At 40.3% G+C, this 15,069-nt stretch overlaps 1 long non-coding RNA gene and 1 pseudogene across 1 annotated transcript; both read right to left on the bottom strand.

Annotated features, from left to right (window-relative positions):
* Window positions 1–2,978: 2,978 nt before the first annotated feature.
* LOC120738360 lies at window positions 2,979–4,000 on the bottom strand (annotated as a pseudogene).
* Window positions 4,001–12,239: 8,239 nt separating this feature from the next.
* Window positions 12,240–14,229, bottom strand: LOC120738333. Its single transcript, XR_005696952.1, has 4 exons — window positions 14,115–14,229; window positions 13,588–13,740; window positions 13,121–13,210; window positions 12,240–12,525 (listed from the first exon to the last, which is right to left on the bottom strand). It is a non-coding gene; the product is annotated as an uncharacterized LOC120738333 (long non-coding RNA).
* Between the last annotated feature and the right edge of the window lie 840 nt (window positions 14,230–15,069).

The raw sequence follows: 15,069 nt of genomic DNA, 5'->3' as shown, positions 1-15,069 counted from the left end.
AGTTGGCTGGGTGGTATACAAACAATAGGCCAGTAGGTTCTGGTTGGGCAGTGACACAGTCCGGATTGTCTGGTGGGCCAGAAAACTCACACAAACTAAATGAATCTAGTCTACTCTTCCACAACTAACTGCAAAATTCTTATTTTCATATCATAGCAAAACACTTTAGTGAATCACCTTGTCCAAACTGGCAATGTAATTTTTCATTTAATTTTTATTAATAGTTTCTCAAAGTTCAAAAATGTGGAAAGGTCAGACTAAGGACCCGGTAATAAGGTTTACTTATAGACTTTGATATTCCAAGGATAAATAATCTAATCAATCAGATTCTATTTGAAAAGGCAATTATGGATTGTAGGCTAATAATTTATCTTCAACCAATTTACCATTTACCACTAAATTGGTCGTCATTTAAACCTTAGAACATATTTAAACAATTATACTACAATTATAAATAATATGTTTACAAATCAGTAGTAGTATTGTACTTATTAGCTATTGTTATTAGTAGTAGTAGTTTGTGAAACAAAAAAGTAATTGTGTTAAAAAGTATATATGGTATTATGTATGGTATTTCAGCATATTGATTCGTGATCGATGAGTCCATTCAGTCAAAACTGTTGGTGTGTCAGGGATATGCAGACACACCAACAGCGTTGACTAGTTTCCTTTAGTGAAACTAGTCTCACTCCCAACTTGTCACATTTTAGCCTATTAGTTCTTAATGATGGTTATTAGAGACTACTGCAGAGTGGTTTATAGTGCCGTGTTTACATGTGTACTTGCCAAGTGAAAGGTCGCTGGTTCCAGCCAGATACCCAAATCCCTTTGGCCTGGTGTCAGGAAGGGCATCCATGTAAACCTGATTACCTATAACAAACTTAAACAAGACAACAACAAAAACAAAAAAAACAAAATCATTTCCTGTACAATTAATACTTCAGTGCTGTTTTGTTGTGGTCGTTTAATTTCACTAACTGTAACTTTTTGTAAAAAGGATTTTATCCAAGCCACCAAAGTGGTTAAAATAAAACTTGATATTATAGATGAATGCTAATATAAGGGAGTCCATGTACAACAAGATAGTTTCTTACATGCACAACTAAATTATATATTTAAAAAAAATCTTCAGGTTACGTATGTGGCAGTCTGCTTTTCTTTCACAGGATGCTGGATCAAAGAACATAGCAGGTAGGGGTTGCTGTTGTTTCTGTAATTTGACCTCACAGTAGCAGCTAGGATCGGCCCCTAATCTATTTATTATTATTAGTATTATTAAATAAGAGACAGTTACCTGCTTAACTCAATTTTTTGGTTTTTGGTTTTTGTTGTTATTTTTCCCCCAGATTTCCGTTGCATTTGTTGACCTGCCATCCTGTTCTGGTGATGATAAAGTCAATCTGCAGGCTCAGAAGTCAAACTGCTACATTTGAAAGGTAAATAGGGGTCACGTGGTTATGTGTGTGTGTGGTACGGCTGTCTGTGCAATAAGCATTCTGTGTGTACACGCACACTCTAGCAATCACACAAAAACATACTTTTCATGTGGGACGTCTCCATGTTATGGCTGGGTGCTCTCAGAGATGGAGAGTTAGTGGAGATGTTGTCTGCTTCTCTTTATCTTCAGCATGTACTAGCAGTGCTTACAGCAAAGCCACGGCAAGAGGTTTCATCTGTTCTTCTGGGCTAGATATTCTCAGTTCAGATAAATGGTAACATTTATTTAAACAGTGACACATTTTTGCTTTCTCATCAAACTATCCATTGTTTTTCAACAAGGCCACGAGAGTGAAATGTAAAACTGTGACCTCAGTCCCTCAGACCACCCTGATTAATGATGCTATTGCTTCACGACAGCAGTAGCATCGCGATCAAGTCGTAGTGGATCAAGTCACAGTCATATGTTTCATATTGATACTGTTGTTCGGTTAGTTAGTTGTTCCGACAATTAAAAGCTACAAAGTAGCCTTTCATTTTGCCTGAATCCTTGAATCTCTTGAATTTTCTTACCACATGAATTTCATCTTCCTCTGTTTCTTCCTCACTGCTAGCTTGTGCTAGCAGCAACAGCCTCCTGTGACTGAGAGGCCTGGTTACTATTTGTTACTAGTTGTTGCTGGTACTACTGCTCACAGTGCAGCAGTTAACATGTTGGTTAATTTGACACATTCTGCTGCATCTATTTTCAGATTTTCAGCTCCACCTTTTCACCACTTGATCTACACTAAATTTATTCTACAAGCTCCGTGAGCGCACAGTGAAGGTAGCGGAGGGGTTGGTCTGATTGGGCAATCCAGTGTCAGTAATGAAAATAAGTGAATGGGCTGCTGTCAGTGCTTGTACAGCCAGTGTGCAGCAGTCCTTGAGGCTGGCAGATGCTGTCAGCATGACGTTTGGGGTTTAAATTGTAAGAAGTAAAGTTGGAAATTACAGAAATCTATCATTTAATTACTTTGGTGTATTGTGAATGGCCATGGTGAGAAAATGTGTAAAATATGTGAAAATACAGTTCCTTTCACATTTACCAATGTCATGCAGTGGGCCAGATTGGAGTCTTTGCCAGGCCAAATCTGGCCTCCAGACCTTATGTTTGATACCCCTGTCCTAAACACACTTCATGTTATTTATATTATTAGTGGATGAACAATGCTTTGCTTGATGAATTCTGTTTCACAATGATAATAAGAGTCGACTTCAAGGGGTCAAAGAGCAATTATCCCTGTGGTGTCCCTTAAAGTTGCACTCTTAAACACATATAACTCAGTCTTTCTTTAGGCAACTGTCTCATCATATGACCAACTTCTGATCTAAAGAGCAGAGTGGGAGTCATGACAAAATGGCTGTGCATTAGTGCACATGCCACATGCTAAAAGAGATACAGCCGTTCTGGAGATACAGAGGTCCCTGCATTTTCCAATGCCAAGCCTCCTACTGTACATTTTACTGTTATATTCTTCTTTTTCTTCTTTCCTAGCGGTTCATGTCCTGCTGGATGCAGGGTCCGCTATTTTGCACACATTCCTCCACTTCTTCCTATCCAGAGCATCTTCCGGTGTGATGTTCGCAGCCTTCATATTGTCTTTGATTTGGTCCATCCAGCGCTTTTTTGGTCTTCGTCGTGGCCTGTTGTTGCCCCCGGTCTAATCGTTGGCCTATTTTCGCAACGGCATTATCATCGCAACGGACAACATGGCCGTATCATCGGAGACTCAACACTCGCATCTTGTCCGTGATCGGCGCCACTCCCCATCATTTCCTGACGTCTTCGTTCATCACTCGGTCGAGTCATGTGAGACCCAGGGGCCACCTCTGCATCTTCATCTCCATGGTGCGAAGAACTTGCCCGTGCTTGGTCGTCGCTGGCCAGCACTCTGAGCCGTAGAGTGTCACTGGACGCACGATCGATTTGTTGACTTTCCCCTTGAGGTAGATTGGCATTCCCTTGTCACACAGGACTCCAGTGACCTGACGCCACTTCATCCACGCTGCGTCTGCTAACGTTTTGAAGTCCGAGGTGATGAGGGACCCAAGCTATTTGAATTGGTGACTTTGGTCAGTGGCTCGCCCTTGATGGTGATAGTGCCGTCAGTCTGGGGGCCGCATTCAAGGTACTCAGTCTTCTTGATGTTCAGGTACATGCTGTTTTTGAAGAGCCGATCTTTCCACACTTGTGTTCGAGTTTGCAGGGCTGGGTGGTCTTCTGTTTCCGATAGGCTCACATCATCTGCATACAGGAGGCTCCATGGGTGTGGTGATTGCAAGTCGGCCATCGCAGTGTCCAGACAGAAGATGAACAATAGGGTGAGAGGGCCGAGGCCTGGTGGATGCTGACGGTGATCAGGAAGGCTGGCGATCATGGGACCACACTTGTAACGTTGCAATAGAGCAGTTGAGTCCATTTCACATAAGCTTTTGGGGCACCGTGGGTTTGTAGCGATCGCCAAATCAGCTCGTGAGGGACCAGATCGAATGCCTTTTCCAGGTCCAGGAAGACCAGAACATTTTACTGGTACATTAAACACAGACCTTCCCAAAGTGTGGGGCCCGCCCCCTGGGGGGGGCGCAGAGCCATTGCAGGGGGGGCGCGGTATGAAAAGGGGGGGAAAAAACCCAAAATGCTTGGACACTGCCAGCACGGGGCTCCCACACAAACGCAAAGCAGGAGATGAAGCATTGCTGAATATGTTTCCAAACCATCTTCATACTAAGCCAAAGCCTAGAAAATATGGTGAAGCATATCTTCCCTTTGATTTCACCTGCACAAGTGCCGAGGTAGGTCTCCCCTGCAGAATTGGTTTTCCCTTCGTCGGGAGCAGCGCTGGGCTCTTCAAATCACGGACGAACAGTATCCCACATTCTTGATTTTTAGTTCACAAACACTTGTTGTAATGACTAACTACTCCTGACATTTTGGAGATGTTTGCTCTTTATACAGTAAAGTTACAGCGGGATACAAATAACATCAGGCTGATCCTGACACGATTTGTTCCCTCGGTTCAAATCACGGACAAACAGTATCCTACAGTTGTTTATGTTTTTAAACCCATTTTGCACAGAGAGGCATTTTTGGAAAAATGTATTGACAGCAATATTGAATATTATTACACAGGAAAAAAAACAACTACACGTAAAATAATCACACCGTGACACCTCTGCCTTTGTAAATAGAGGGACAGTAACTGTGTGTGTGTATGTAAGCGTGTAAAACCTGCAGACAGTCAGATTAACAGTATTTTGTCTCTATCTGCCATTCTGCTATTCATCTCATGTAAACAATAACGTGGTGCACAGCATGACGTGAAAAAAGTCACATACCTTTGATGTTGCGTGACAAACTCTGTATTCCTCGTCCACACGTAAACGCAAAAACTGAATTTTAAAAAATCTCAGTTTTCGGTGATTCAAAACGCCGTTTACATGTGGACGAAACAGCTGCCTTTTCAAAACTACCCGTATAGGTGCGGACATAGCGTAAAAGAGTTAGTAGTTTATTTTATTACTACCTGTAATTTATTGCAGATTGGGGTGGGGTGGCTGTAGCTCAGGTGGCAGAGCAGGTCAGCCACTAATCAGAAGGTCGGTGGTTCGATCCCAGGCTGCCTCCTGGCTGCATGACAAATATCCTTGGGGAAGATACTAACCCCATGTTACCTACTGGTGGTGGTGCCAGTGTCCGGCAGCCTCCCCTCTGTCAGTGCGCCCCAGGGCAGCTGTGGCTACAATGTAGCTTGCCATTGCCAGTGTGTGAATGTGTGTGTGAATGACTGAATGTAGTGTGAAGTTCTTTGGGGTCCTTAGGGACTATAAAAGCGCTATACAAATGCAGGCCATTTACCATTTACTTGTATTTCGACCGTAGCTCAGGGGGTTGGGAAGCGTATCTGTAACCGGAAGGTCGCCGGTTCGATCCCCGGGCTCTCTGTCCTGGTTGTTGTGCCCTTGGGCAAGACACTTTACCCTACCGCCTACTGGTGTTGGCCAGAGGGGCCGATGGCGCGATATGGCAGCCTCGCTTCTGTCAGTCTGCCCCAGGGCAGCTGTGGCTACAACCGTAGCTTGCCTCCACCAGTGTGTGAATGCGAGAGTGAATGAATAGTGGCATTGTAAAGCGCTTTGGGTGCCTTGAAAAGCGCTATATAAATCCAATCCATTACAGGGAGTGCAGAATTATTAGGCAAGTTGTATTTTTGAGGAATAATTTTATTATTGAACAACAACCATGTTCTCAATGAACCCAAAAAACTCATCAATATCAAAGCTGAATGTTTGTGGAAGTAGTTTTTAGTTTGTTTTTAGTTTTAGCTGTTTTAGGGGGATATCTGTGTGTGCAGGTGACTATTACTGTGCATAATTATTAGGAAACTTAACAAGAAACAAATATATACCCATTTCAATTATTTATTTTTACCAGTGAAACCAATATAACATCTCCACATTCACAAATATACATTTCTGACATTCAAAAACAAAACAAAAACAAATCAGCGACCAATATAGCCACCTTTCTTTGCAAGGACACTCAAAAGCCTGCCATCCATGGATTCTGTCAGTGTTTTGATCTGTTCACCATCAACATTGCGTGCAGCAGCAACCACAGCCTCCCAGACACTGTACAGAGAGGTGTACTGTTTTCCCTCCTTGTAAATCTCACATTTGATGATGGACCACAGGTTCTCAATGGGGTTCAGATCAGGTGAACAAGGAGGCCATGTCATTAGTTTTTCTTCTTTTATACCCTTTCTTGCCAGCCACGCTGTGGAGTACTTGGACGCGTGTGATGGAGCATTGTCCTGCATGAAAATCATGTTTTTCTTGAAGGATGCAGACTTCTTCCTGTACCACTGCTTGAAGAAGGTGTCTTCCAGAAACTGGCAGTAGGACTGGGAGTTGAGCTTGACTCCATCCTCAACCCGAAAAGGCCCCACAAGCTCATCTTTGATGATACCAGCCCAAACCAGTACTCCACCTCCACCTTGCTGGCGTCTGAGTCGGACTGGAGCTCTCTGCCCTTTACCAATCCAGCCACGGGCCCATCCATCTGGCCCATCAAGACTCACTCTCATTTCATCAGTCCATAAAACCTTAGAAAAACCAGTCTTGAGATATTTCTTGGCCCAGTCTTGACGTTTCAGCTTGTGTGTCTTGTTCAGTGGTGGTCGTCTTTCAGCCTTTCTTACCTTGGCCATGTCTCTGAGTATTGCACACCTTGTGCTTTTGGGCACTCCAGTGATGTTGCAGCTCTGAAATATGGCCAAACTGGTGGCAAGTGGCATCTTGGCAGCTGCACGCTTGACTTTTCTCAGTTCATGGGCAGTTATTTTGCGCCTTGGTTTTTCCACACGCTTCTTGCGACCCTGTTGACTATTTTGAATGAAACGCTTGATTGTTCGATGATCACGCTTCAGAAGCTTTGCAATTTTGAGACTGCTGCATCCCTCTGCAAGATATCTCACTATTTTTGACTTTTCTGAGCCTGTCAAGTCCTTCTTTTGACCCATTTTGCCAAAGGAAAGGACGTTGCCTAATAATTATGCACACCTGATATAGGGTGTTGATGTCATTAGACCACACCCCTTCTCATTACAATGTTGCACATCACCTAATATGCTTAATTGGTAGTAGGCTTTCGAGCCTATACAGCTTGGAGTAAGACAACATGCATGAAGAGGATGATGTGGACAAAATACTCATTTGCCTAATAATTCTGCACTCCCTATATTATTATTATTTCCTTAATTGTTTACTAAATGTTTGAGGTGTGAAATAAACCGCAATGGAGCAAAATAGGGGTGTGTGTGGTCGGAGGATGTGTTTGTGCGCGTGCGTGCGTGCACGGGAGGGGGGGGGGGGGGGGGACATTTTTCTTGTAAAACAAAGGGGGCCTAGCAAAAAAAGTTTGGGAACCACTGCATTAAACATATTATTTGCACTTGTATTTACAGTTTTTCCACTCTTTAAGACAGAATGTTAGCGCTGTTATTTCCAAAATCAAATGCTAAAAATCACACCAGCTGTCACAAACACACAAAAAAGAGAAAAGAAACAGACTGTCAATCTTTAAAAAATGGAACTGACATCAATATCCTGTCTCTGCCTCTAGGTGTTAAGCCAAGAGGGACACACACTCACACAAAGGAAGTGTGTGAGGCCCTCTCTGTCTGGCAGAGTGGAAGATGATTCTCTTCAAGGAATGAGACCACTTAGTAATTTATTCACACTGGTGGCCAATACAAACCATCTCCTAACATTACACTGTTAGATCTAAGCATGCAACAAGTCTGTGATCCTACACACCAAGAACTACACTAAGACCTGAAATTTGTAAGAACCATTCACTGCCCACAAATGTGTGGAATTTACATCTCAGCCCTTTGCCGAAGAATATGCAAACTGTGCCTTAAAGTAATTTAAATCTAGACTGGTTTTAATGTTTTTATCTTCTGTGATAAGCACATTGAGTTTGCATGTAAGCAAATGTGCTAATAAATAAAACTGCCATTGCCATTCTGTTTAGGTGAGAAAATAATGATTTGATGGCTTGGCACACATATATTGTTGCAGGCAGAATTCCTTTCACTTTAATGTACATTTAAGTTTCGTTAGTTACACAGCTGTTACAGCAACCAATGAGATGCTCCAACCAAAAAGCATTAAAAATAGTCCTCATAAATACAATTACAGTAGCTTTGAGACCAACATCGCTATTAATGTGAACCAATTTTGTTTCATTTTCACCTTTTAGTTGGTGCAAGCATATGCCTATAAAAATAACTGCAAGCTTGCTAATGCTAGCTTTACTTTATCTGCAACTTAGATTCATCCAGCACGGTTTATAAATCACAGTTCATGTCAACATCCAACTCAAATCGAGAATCAGTGGCTCCTACGCAAGCTAGGCTTCCTAAATCACATTTCATCTTATTATATAAAACACTGCACCTCCAATCTCGTAACTGTTTTTAACTAACATCTGTTTAACCTCCTGGGACCTGGCGTCCACATATGTGGACATCACATTTTGGGTTAAATTTTGCTCTAAAAGGGCCTGATATCCACTTACAAGGACATTATACTGATACTTTTCTATGAACAATTTTAAACAAATATCCTCATATATGGCTCTTATTTTTCTTAAAAACAAAAATAAGGTAAAAAAAAAAAAAATCTGGTAATTCTTTGTTTTTACATTCATCGGGCCCCAATATGCCCGAATATCAAAGAGAAATTAAAAATGCATGCAGTGGAAGAGTTCAGGTCTTAGGAGGTTAATGCCTGTTTTATTCTGATTGTGAACTGATTTCTTAATTATTAATTACTGAATGAACATCAAGTTTTATAAAAAAAGAAAAAGAAAAAAAAGACTCTAGTGACCAAGAACATAACCTCGTTAGAGATCCCATCATATAAGCTGAGATCTTTTTTTCTTATAGAAATCTACTGTTTTTGTGACCACCAGTCACTACTTGGTGACCGGGAGAAAACAAAAAAAACCTCCCAAACCCTGAAAAACCTGAACCATAAAATAATTTCCAGAAAATTTTAATTGTTTTAACTGAGCTGTTGATGAACCTTTTGACAATTCGTTGAAAGAAATTAAATCTTAATTTGTACATGTGACTTTTAATTTGTATCGTTTTTCTGTAATTTATTGCTTGAAAATGTATCATGCAATTTATTCAGGTTGTTCAGGAAAAAAAAAAAAAAACACACTGATGATGTAGAGGTCTTATTACAGTGTCTCTAATGGACGTTACAGGGTTTAAGTTTTATAAAAACTATTTACTGCATGACAATGGAAGCTGTAAAGGAAACAGTAAAGTGGTGTCAAGAGATGTTGGAATTTCCTCACCCATTTGGACTAAAGTAAAACATCACCTTGTGTAACCAAAATGAAGAAACAAAGGTACCAGACAGCTACTGCTGCCGTGCTGCCACCTCCCCCAAAAGGTCTGGGTTCAGGAGGTAAGGGATATGTGGAGAGAGTGAATGAGGAGAGTGGGATACAGAGGGGTGAGGAAGGGTAGGGAAGTAAGAGGAGACCTCTGCACCTTCTTGGAGTGTTTATATAATGGTGGTAGGATATCCTGCTACATGGTGAAATCATTACAGACTTGTGAAGTCTTGGTTTGTGTGTGTGTGTGTGTGTGTGTGTGTGCATGTGTGTGTGCATGTGTGTGTGTGTGTGCGTGTGTGTGTGTGCGCGCGCCAAAGGTCAAAACTCTTTGTTGAATTTGTTGAATCAAACCGAGTGAGTGAGATGAGTTAGTCGTTGCATGTGCTGCACAGATCTTTATGAAGAGGAAACATAACAGTTAAAGGTGCTCAGACTGCACTGTAAAAAATGAAGCTCAGGAATTCTAACAAAACAAACTAATGTTTTTAGTTTGTGGTCATTTAAATCAAATGGGCATATTATGTGTTTAATATTAAACATGACCAACACTGAAAAAAATATGTTGTTGGAATTACTTAATTCAATAGTGGACATTTGTTGCACACAGATGTTTTGCTTTGGCAGCAACCTAAACAATTGAGTTAAATTAACACAATTTATTCATGTTCAATAAACCTGTGCAATTTGTGTTGATAAAATGTGACTTAAACATGTTTTGATGAAGTAATTTGAGCTCTTGGAATATTTTAATCCTTCACAATTTTCTCACTTTATCCCAACACCATTCAATAACTTTTACCCAATACTACTTGGTCACTTAAATACTACATGTTATCTTCAAATTATATTTTGCTATTATATTCTAGTATCAAATACACAATTTTCAAATGGAGGCCTTATAACAGATTGTATTGTTCTTTTCCAAGATGGTTGCTGGCATCCACCAGTAACCTTTCAAAACAAAATGTCTAATTTCACTGCATTGACAGTAGGTAGAGAATTAAACTGACATTACTCCTCCACTGAATCTATATAAATCAACAGTTAAATAATGTCAGTTTTTCCGTGTTCTCTGGAATCAATCACAGCAAAGAAATTAGACTGTTTCTTTTGAAAAATGTTACAGGACAATACAAAACATTCTATTGAAGGCCTCTGACGTCAAGATTCAGTTAAACAACAATTATAACTAAACAATTTGAGGTAATGTTAGTTTCCATTAAAATTAAATTAGGTTACTGAATTGGCAAACACCTTCCTATTAACACTACCCATTTTACCCCAATAACTAAAGAAATTAGCATTTGCAGGTCAAAACCTTTATTCAAGAGATGCAAAAACAACATTGATACAGTGACTGTCAAGAATTACAGCACTGATCATACTGTGACATCTTGGTTCAAAACAGCACACTTAGAAATAGGGATGGGTATCGTTTAGGTTTTATCCGATACCGGTGCCAAATCGGTACTTTTGAAACGGTGCCGGTGCTCAAACGGTGCTCAAACCGGTGCTTAAAGAATGGAGAACACAAAATTGGTCCAAAAACCTCTCATGTTCAGCTGTTTTTTTGTAAAAAGATAACAATGTTAGCCTTTTCTGCAGCTATGGGTCATATATGGTATCACTCTTGGCTGGAAGCAGTGCTTAAACAATGGAAAAAACACAAACTTTGTCCAAAACCTCTCATGTTTAACTGTTTTCCACTTTTTCTTTGGTCATTTTAGCCTTTTTGGCCAGGGTGAAGGGAGTATCTGCCATCAAACAAGAAGACAGCTGCATGTAGCTATGATGATGTTTGCTAGTTCACCTTACATGCATTAATTTAATAATGTGGTTAGCCTACTCAACGTAAATTAAACACGAACAACATTAAGCTACTCACGCAGAGAAGAACGGCTGCTGCTGCCATCATCATCCTCATCATTTCTGCTACACTGGCAGGGATAGGGGCCAGGACTCTCCTCTTCGGGGTTTTTGGGGGATATTGCTAACTCCGGGTCAGATAACAGGCAACCCACGCACAGTAGATGTGCTCGGTGTGAGGTCTCGCAGCAAGCTATCATACGGCGCATTTCTGGGCTTTTAAAAAAAACGCTATGCGTTGCCAGGTGTTTCGTCGGATTTGAGGTGTTACCTCCTTTGACAGTATCACAGTATCAGCTTAAAGCACTTGTTGCAGGCTGCTGAGTTTGCATATTTTGCTGTGAAGTACAGCCAGACTTTTGACCGCTTCGCCTTGGGCATTTTTAATCTGTAGCTCTGCTCTAAAAGAACGCACGTACCTGGACCCGCCTACTATCCTCGGAAACGTAAAATTATTGGCTAGAAGTGTATCACAGCTCTGGAAAAAAAGCACCGAAATAAAGCACCGAAATGTGCGCTGCTTTTCGGTCTGGTTACTACCGTTTATGTCAGAACCGGTGCCATCATGGCACCGGACACCGGTACCCATCCCTACTTAGAAATATTCAATTTTCTATACTTCAACTGAATGAAACTGAAAATACCATTTCACACGACCCATATGGGATATTTAGACTGTATAACTGTTCACGCTACATCTCTTCACTAGTAAAAGAAAGAAAAAATACAAAGAGAAATTTAAAAATGCTGCCAAACAGACAAACAGAGAACTTGTACAGAGCAAAAGGAAAAACAAACAACAACAAAAAAACGGCCCTGTCCTCATGGCAGTTGCAGAGTATATAAAAATGAACCCTGCGATCTGTTCTTGGAATTGAGCTTCAAAACTGCAGCAGAACAAGTGTGAGCTTTAAATGTCCTCTCACCTAGAGCTGATCACCTTGCATGCATAACAGTGAGCTTTCCTTGCAGGAGCAGTTTTGTCTTAGTTTTGGCTTTTCTTGAGAGTTGAGTCACATCCAACTCTATTACCACCCTTTGAATCACCTCAAAAGTGTAGCAGAGCTGTGATGGGTAACTCATATTGAAGAAATAAAAAAGGTCCAAACAGCATGGCTACTGCAAAGGTCACGTTATCCAGATCTTGAAGAACTACTACACCCTCGATGATGATGCCAACATCAGAAAAGTCATTGCCTGGCGCATCTCTGGAGACAGATGTTCATTGTGGTTTTCTCAATCTGTGCAGTGGCCTCAGTCAAGTCCTGGTTAAACACAAAACATTTTTTTAAGATTCCTTTTTAAACTCATCTCTTTTGAATCTACCAGTTCTAATGTTAGAGTAATTTAAACCAATGAAAGCAACATAGTAAATAGCTATAGCCAAAGAGTGGCCTGCCATGCTGCCATTCATGGTCTAACAGAGTTTCTAAGAGAGAGTAAAAAACATAATAATTTGAAATGCTTTACATTAGTTTTTGTTAGAAAGACACCGGCCCATCAGAAATCCAGGTTATGTCACTCAGAAGATGTTAGAATTTAGACTTTCAGCCCCACAATTTGGTTAGCTGTTGGTCAGTTGGTCATTTTTTTTTCAAACAAAAGCTAATGTAAATATTGGTGGGATTATCCTTTGTTCACTAGAATGACAAATTCAAAGGTTTTTCACAGTGATGTGACCCCTAATACAGGGTGGGGTGGGGCCTCAAGGGCCGGCGGCCGAGTTCACTACCAGGCCTCATGTGAACTTCAAATTATTAACGAGGACTACTAGTACTAACCAGTCCAATGAGGATCAAGTGGATAACTAAATGCATTTTTAAATGTTGCAAAGCCACAATCTACTCATAAAACACTCACCATGAACTCCTGCACCAAGATGTTGCAATTGTCTTTCACACAGATGCGGAGCACTTTGATGAGGGACTCCCTTTGAGCATTAATGTCATCCTTAAGTATTATAACAAAGAAAACAGAGATTTGTGAACTCAAAATTTTCAGTAGCACAGAAGAAAATGATCCCAGACAATAACTCTTGACTTTTTAAACCAGTCAACATGCAACACCAGCATCTACAAAGCAATATCAAAAGTTCCTGTTTGACATCAACTTTATGGATATACAGTTTCCAGAACATATATTTTTTTAAAAAGACATTTTTTTCTCAGTGGGCCAGTAAATGCATGACGAAAATTATGGCATCCTTTCAGTGGAATCAGTACTCACAGGTAATAGTTGACTGTTTCAATGGATGCAGCATAAAAATCTTTTACTGACCTAATGCAATACATATACACTTTGTAGTTAAAGAATTTTAAAGTTCTTACTGTCATCATGGCAGCTACATCCTTTAGCTTTGTGCCCTGTTCCCCCGATCACTTTGCAAACACTTTCAGCAGACCGTCAGAGAGAAACTCAGCTCCGTCAGAAACCTTGACTGTAAAGGCATGGTTGGGATGCACTGGAATGCTGCATGTTATCTGAAATGACATAAAATTATTTTGAAATAACAGCAGGCACTGTGCTTGGTTAATCAGTAATGTTTTGTTGAATAAAAACTGTGTTTCCAGATCTTATGGGATTAAAAAAGTCCAAACATGTTTGTTTCTGATTTGCAACCCAACAACCCACAAGTTACAACCTCATTTTAGTTCAAGTGTGCATTAACGTGAGTCCAGTAATCACCTTTCTGACAATACATACAGGTATAAGCTAAACCTATGGCAGATTTTGGATTTCTCGGTTGTATTAATAGGGTGGTCTGTTTGAGTATGCATGCACCTAATAATTAAAAATAAATTTATGATAATCAAGTAACAGAAACCTTAAGCGAAAATAGAATATACTTTCTCACCATAACACCTTGAACCCACAATCCATCAGCTGACTCCTGGTGAAATGCAGAATAGAGGTCGTCTCTCAATGTGCAGCAAAAAAAAAACAAAAAAACAAAAAGAAAAGGACAGCAGGTGAGGGCAGGAGGGGTAGGGATGTAAGCTAGCATAATGTCGCTGATGATATTAGCTAAAGCTGTTCAATGTTCAAAATCTCACTAACACCACGGTGCAGTAAATACACAATGTAACTGAAGAGTCAGTTGGCAAATCTATTCACACAGAAAACCAAATTATGTTATGAGTGCCTCGTAATTAGGTTTAATGTGATATTACGGCTCTTGTGCCAAAGACAAATTCAAATGAAAAAGCGCCAATTCTTTGACAACAGATAAAACAGCAAATAAGCTAACGGCTCTTTTTTAGCATGTTACATGGCGACACTCTAGACGTTTAACTACATTTGGCTGAAATATGGTAAATATTCATTCAAAAATCAAGACATACCAAAAAACGTAGAGTTGGCTGCTCGACTTGACTGAGACGGATGCCTTTTTTAAACCACGATCCAAAGCCCGTGAGATGAAATCACGCGTGGTTTCACGAGATTTAACGTTGCTATATTATTGACTTACTTCGCCTGAACATGATATGAACAATTTACTACACCCTTTCTACATATCATGTAGTTTTTACACTATATAGTTACATTTAACTTTAAAACATGAGGCAATTGTGTTAAATACATGCAAGATGCAAACATAAATCCAAGAGATGGCCAGTCCCTTTTTTTCAGTGAACGTTTGTAGAGGTAATCCCAATAAGATCTCAGCCCGCCCTGCATTCTCCGATGTCCTCAGAGCAGATATGTCTGATCTTGCTACTAACTTACATACTTGAATTCAGCCTGTTTTAACTTTAAGATCCTTGCAGTAAAAGATGCATTATAGTGACCAGCTTAGCACTTACAAAATT

The sequence above is a fragment of the Simochromis diagramma genome, unplaced genomic scaffold (assembly GCF_900408965.1).
Source record: "Simochromis diagramma unplaced genomic scaffold, fSimDia1.1 OVJJ01000337.1, whole genome shotgun sequence".
NCBI lineage: Eukaryota > Metazoa > Chordata > Actinopteri > Cichliformes > Cichlidae > Simochromis > Simochromis diagramma.
Note: the sequence above shows the minus strand (reverse complement) of the source record. Positions and strands in the feature narration are given on the sequence as shown.